The 6,738-nt window shown below is 29.9% G+C and overlaps 2 long non-coding RNA genes across 4 annotated transcripts; one reads left to right on the top strand and one right to left on the bottom strand.

Moving 5' to 3' along the window:
- The first annotated feature begins 2,344 nt into the window (after positions 1-2,344).
- LOC145042783 (uncharacterized) lies at positions 2,345-4,333 on the top strand. Its single transcript, XR_013680754.1, has 3 exons — positions 2,345-2,583; positions 4,107-4,143; positions 4,229-4,333. It is a non-coding gene; the product is annotated as an uncharacterized LOC145042783 (long non-coding RNA).
- LOC145042782 (uncharacterized) lies at positions 3,942-5,948 on the bottom strand. 3 transcript variants are annotated; one of them, XR_013680753.1, is made up of 3 exons: positions 4,652-5,948; positions 4,435-4,524; positions 3,942-4,320 (listed from the first exon to the last, which is right to left on the bottom strand). It is a non-coding gene; the product is annotated as an uncharacterized LOC145042782 (long non-coding RNA). The 3 variants fall into 3 exon arrangements; XR_013680752.1 differs by having other exon boundaries at positions 4,435-5,948; XR_013680751.1 differs by having other exon boundaries at positions 3,942-4,314; positions 4,435-5,948.
- Between the last annotated feature and the right edge of the window lie 790 nt (positions 5,949-6,738).

The raw sequence follows: 6,738 nt of genomic DNA, 5'->3' as shown, positions 1-6,738 counted from the left end.
AACTCACCAACTTTAAAGTTGATAAACACTTTCAAAATAACTTGTATTCTCAAGTCATCAGTAGACAGGTACCGATGCTAGCTTTTGAGAAGATGGAGCACATTCAATACTCATCTTTTATGTTGATTCATATTTTTGGGTGTCTTATAATCTATACAAAACACTTGTATTAAAATACATTATTAATCCAATGGATGATGTTGTTTGCTTGTTTACTATTATTCTGTGTTGTGATATTGTACATGACGTCCTTCGCCCCAAAACAATTATGCCGTTCCGGTTTTGGGGTGTGACAACCTCTCCCACCTATCCAGTTAGTTTCGTGATAACTTCTCCTGTTTCTCATGCATTCCAGATGCTCCTTCCACTGCCATCATCTAGCATTTGAACATCGTCGACAGTAATTTTTTGGTGGTTCACAATTTAGGCATACTATTTTCAGGGTTGTAAAGTTTATTCCCTTGAATTTCCTTGGTATTTTCTCTTGTTAATTTTGTTTTCTATCCATTCTAACCTAGAAAACCCACCGACTTCCAGATCAAATTTCGTTTTTCTCGACGCCTCTACTGCCTCTCCACCGACCCCATATGAAGTTCATCTTCCGTCCGTCTCATTTCAAAGTTGTACCTTGGGGTGTTGGCATTCAGAGAATGGACGGTGACAAAAGCTACCAAAACCTACCATCTTCAAGCTTTCAACTTCACTGAAGAAAGGAAATTGTTCATCCAGACAGTCGCAACGAGGCAAAAGAAAGATGGGGGAAATTGGTTGTTGATGGTCAGTTATGGACCACCGCTCATATATAAGGTTTGTGCGTTCGATTGTACCAGCATGCAACACCACACCATGTTTCTTCTCCATGCACGAGCACACCACCACTCACCGATCACCACATTTCCATCCTACAATTCAACTGACCACGTCTTCTCTTGCTTCATGTTTGGTCCGATTGAGGTGATTTCTGACCCATTTCTGTTCGCTGTTAACCTAGAACTACTTGGATGATATTTTTGAATGGGGAACTACCTAGATGATGTTGCTTTATGTTTTCAGATAAATCACTCTTCAAATTTTGAATTAAGTTTCTTTTGATTTGGGATTTCCGACAATAGTGATGAGTCGATTGAAATTGTTTTGATGCATTTTCTAATTTTCAGCAGAAGCAATTTCATATAGCAATCATGTCATCGTCTCCATACCCAGTGCTACATCGTTCCTCAGTTTAGATTTCGTTTAGTTTTCATAAGAAATCGATACTATGTTTATTGCTTTTGATCTATTTTTTGTGTTTAAGGTTCTAGTAATGTTCTAGAGCTTTGCACTGGTTTTAATGGCGTTTTTCTTTGTGTGTGAGTGTTTTTTTGGAATTAAAAGTTGGCATATATTGTTGATTGAATTGAACTTCCCTGTAGTGGAAGTTTCAGATTTCAATGATCTTCAAGTTTCAACAATTTCTCAAATACTAATTGGTGTTTCTGTTATTGATGTAAAGAAGATGATGCCTGCCTGAAATATGCTTTGTTCAACATCTGATATGGTATGTTGTAATATTAGGTTAGCAATGATTATAAAATTTCTAGGTTTGGGTTCTTATTGAAAGAATGTGTATTTATTTTATTTTGATTTGGGATTTGGCCTACTAGATGATGGGGATGGGATGTGGTTGCATATGAGTTGGTACACACATTGGAATCACAATTTCTTTAGATTTTCGTTCAAAGCATCTATAAAAGGTATCATCAGTACATTTCAATTTGATGTTTTTTTTGGTTTGTTGTTCTTTGAGTATTTTTATGGCCTTTCTTGAAAATCCAAAATATTTTCGGTAGTTTCTATGGATTTTGAAAAATTAGCATTCATATATTCTTTTGATCCTTGATATTCACCATAACAAAAATGAAACACACTTTAAGACCTTTTTTCTTGACATTTTTTCTAATCATATTTTAGCACACAAATAGCTATCTTATAGCAGACAACTAAGGCAAGCATACTCAACTAATCTCATAATGAATTAGAATATATTTTAATTTAGCATATCAATTAATTTATATATTTTAGTTATCATTATCCCCTCCAACTTATTTATTTTTTTTATCTATTTTTTTAAGAAAAAAGAATATGTATTTTTAAGTAATTTTTTTTGACTTTTTTCAAAACCCTTTCACAAGGTTTAGTCCTTAAGTAGGATATGTTGCCACGAAGCTTCATAATTTGAAGGATAAGGTCAACGTGTATTATCTTCATTCCTTACTAATCCAGTTTTCCTTTTAATATAAGTTTGAATGTGCTGGTGTTTCATTTACGTTGTTAAACAATTGATTGCTCTTTTCTTTTTGAATTAAACTTTAAATTTTCCTTGCTCATGATTTTTTTTTAATTCGATTGCAGATATTAAACAAATGCTCTTGGTTCGAGTATTAACATCTGGAAAAGGAGTCATCAACTTTGGTTTTACCTAGAAATTCACTTGCAATACATTCTTTTTAATTCCATTTGTTGTTTTCATGGTAACTGCTTCATCGAAGGGCCCTAGCACATTGAAGAAATAAAAAGATGAATGCCATGGATGGGATTGTAATTGTAAGTACTCATTTGGTGATACATTTTATGCATCGCGTGGACAACTGGAAATATAGGTAGAAAAAACAGGTTGGCAGATTGACTTAGTTGAAAAAGAGAAAGCCAAAGCATTATCATACATATATATAAATAAACAATGATAAATATGAAGGGTATTTTCCGTAAAACTATACATTAACTTTAGCCAAACATAGAGTTTTGACTGAAGATAATGTTTTGAGGACATTTTTAATAACATTTGTGTGCTGGAAGGATCTGTTTACGATCCTAAATTGTAAGGAAAATTTTTTTTTTTTAAATTTTTTTTATGCTGTTTATTCCCATTTTTACTACCCTTTATCATTTGGTTAATTAGTAACATGTTTTATTGACCATGTATATAAGGGAATGAATGGTTTAAAGAACAAAATACTTAGATGTGTCAAATGATGAAGGCCAATTGAAGAATCTTCCACAAATGATTAGGACTAGAAAACCAGATTAATGTTTAATAAAATCTTTTTATTTTGTCTGTTTATTTGGTGTATCCAACCCCGTAAAGCAGGGATTCTTCCCTAGTTGAATATAAAAATAAAAAATTAATTATTAATGAGTTAATAAAGAAAAATAAAAACAAAATTTTGAACACTCAAACTTAAAAGGTAAATTATGTAAATAATGAAAGTAGTAATCCGATTGACAAAGTTTCATGCAAATTATTAATTAAAAAGCAAAAGAGAATAATCGCAGTAAAAAAGTCAAATAATAAAAATACAGGTCAAACAAATAATTACCCTACTACATGGTGCCAATAGCAACACACTTATCTTCGATCCATTCTCATTTTTCATTATTTCCTTCATTTCTTCTCCCCATTCATCTCCAACCTTACCATATTTATTCCTCCTAATCATTCATTTATTTTGGGGGAATTGAATACTATAACACCAAATGGTGTTATACTATTCATTTTCTCAAAATGAGGATAAACTTTGAGTTGTCGATTTTAGTCTTTCTTTTTATATATTTACTAGGTTATAACCCGTGGGCACCACGGATAAGAAATTTAAAAATAATTTTAATTAAAGTATAGCTTATTTAATAATATAATAACATATGTCTGATATTATTTAAGTCGTATTTATATTTTTGTATATTAAATTGAAAAAGACAAATTTATCCTTATATCAAAAAAGAAAAAAAAATATGCAATTAAAATAAAAGAACTCCTATTGCATTAATCACTGATAAGACTTGTTAAAATAGGATTTAAATTGCTAATCTCCATGAAGTTAAAAACTTAGAACCACATTCGAGCCGGGTGATACAAGAAGAAAAAATAAACTAAAACTGGTTGAACTCTTAGCATTTTCTTACAATTTTTGCATATAAAAAGTTGATAGTCATAGATGTTAAAGCATATCCTTACATATCTATTAAAAATTAAAATGCAACACATCTTGCCTTTTCATTTGTTTATCATATAACCAATTGTTTAATTTTAAATATATTTTACAAACCATTTTGTTTAAACTTTTTTGCAGGGAACATATTTGCTTTTGGGTTCTTTGTTTCACCCATGTAAGTATCAACACTTTCCATATCATTCAAAAACATAGAATACAGTTCAAAGTTTGAACTGATCATCATCTTTATTCATATCCAGATCAACATTTAGAAGAATCATCAGAAACCAATCAACAGAACAATTCTCAGGAACATCTTTTTTCCCTTCAAGCAAGTTATGTCAACCTGAAACTTTTTTCCATAGTAAGACCTTATGTATTATTCATTCAAAAGAAAATAAGTTGCAATTTAATAAAAAATTTCATGAAACCGTTGATCTAAGAACTTAAAAACTAAAAGTCATACCTGAATACAAATGATTTTTCTTCCATATCTAAAATGAATAATAGGAGCAATAACAGTCATATTGTTAAAACACACCCTATTCAGATTCCTCTGCAGAAAAGATCAAACTTTTTGGAACAAACTCAAATGATATAATCAATTTATTGTTAACAAAATTGTCAATAACATAAAACATACCGTATTGTTTTCGTTGACATGTGACAACAATTCAACATACCTTATTGTTTTCCTTGATATTTGCAACCGGAAATGCCACTGTAATCAGATTTAGGAATCTTTCTTGGTTCTGTCATCTCATCCGATTTTGCCTATTTTCACTTATTTCTTTACAGATTTACCAATTTAACTTATAATTACTGCACAAAAACTCAAAGAAATGCCTTAATCGATATAAATAGCTAAGAAGTTGAAAATTTTGTGTCATTGTGATAACCTAATAGCATGAACTTAAGTCTGGAGAAAATTGATATCAATTATTAACCAAGGAGCAAAATTTTGTAGTACAATATACACTACAATCTCATGTACGTATGAAGTCAATAAAACACGTAGCTAAATCTGGAATGTGATTCAACCATCAATTTTTCTTCGTTCTAACTTTTCCTTTGAAATCTCCCCAAAGGAATTCATAATCAATTATAAAAACAAACAAAATCCTGATGCAAAAATATGGAGAAGGAAATCAGAAACAATCGAGATGCATAATGGAATGGAATAGCTGAATAAACCGAGATATAAAAAAGATAAACAAAACCCAACTTAAAATCCATCCCATTAGCTTTATAAAAAAGAGCACAAAACAAAATAATCTACAAAATAATCCAGCTGCATATAGTCAATAATAATCTCTGAAGCATCAAGAAGAATTAATTAAAAAAATCATTATTTTGCTTAAAGTAAATCGACCACGAGCAAGATGTTTGTAAATTTTTTGAGCTTGGCTAATTGGACACCGATTTTACATGACGAGTCCCAGTCAGGGGTGGGGATCGGTGATGTGATTTGTAGAGCTGGTGGGATTAAACATGGTCTATGTAAATGTAAAATCCGGCTATATTAGAAAGAAGGTGATATGAGAGGTGAATGAGCTCCTTCAAGTCATAATAGTCCCAATCAGGGAACGTTTCTTAATATGATACTGGAACAATAGCCAAACCTAATTTGTAAAACCTAGTAAACAACAACTGATTGAAACCCTAAATCGTAGAGAAACATTGAAAATAAAGAAAAGATGTACTGTTTTTTACCTGGAAAGAAGTGAGGGTGGTGGTGAGTGGTGCTGTGCGATGGTCGTTGTGGTGAAACCTAAGGTTACTCGAGGGCATCGTGAGATGGTGGTGCGGTGGTGTCTAATGATGTTCAGGCAGTGGCAACTGATATCGGTGGTGGTGACGGTTGTCTGATTCAATGTATATATGAAGTCGACAAAAGGAATAGCATATATGATTCAAGTTTGACGAAGACTTCCTGATTTATTGTGATTACTGAAGATATTTTGATAGCTGATTGCACCAAATTCGGCGGCTGAAGTTTAGGGATTCATAATTGATTACAGATTTGATATGATTCATGAATTGGGCGGCAGAAATTAGATAGAAGTGACAGAGAGAATGCCACGTGGCTTAAGATGGTCTAAACGAAGGACAAATGTTTTTATTAAGAATATATATATATATATATATATATATATATATATATATATATATATATATATATATATATATATATATATATATATATATATATATATATTCTAGTTTATTTTTATCTATTAAAAATAATTAAATGTAATATTTAATACTTAAAATATTATGCTAGATATTAAATTATATTAATTAATTATAAATATAAAATTTATTTTTGTTTATCAAATTTATATAAAAACTTAAATACATATTGAAATTCTAAAACACAATAATGTATTTTACAAAAGTTTATTATTAAGTATTATAAATTTAATTTTATTTATTTAATATTTTTATAATAAAAAAAATATAGATTATATATTTATTAAAATCAAATTAATAAAATAGATGTATATGATAATTTATATAAATTGAAAAATTGAAATATACTAAGAATAAATTTTCTAAAAAATAGAATAGGATCGAAAATGAAATAGGATTTTGTTATAAAATATGATTAAATAATAAGATAAATGATAAAGTAAAGAAAGACATGATAGTGGAAAGAATTTTTTATTCCAATATTTGTGATGAAATCATCAAACTTTACAATACATAATATTCAATATTTATAGTAGACAAAGAAGATGAAAGGTGATGTATGGTATGAATGCCCATT

This window comes from Lactuca saligna, chromosome 4, assembly GCF_052625555.1.
Source record: "Lactuca saligna cultivar CGN05327 chromosome 4, ASM5262555v1, whole genome shotgun sequence".
NCBI lineage: Eukaryota > Viridiplantae > Streptophyta > Magnoliopsida > Asterales > Asteraceae > Lactuca > Lactuca saligna.
Note: the sequence above shows the minus strand (reverse complement) of the source record. Positions and strands in the feature narration are given on the sequence as shown.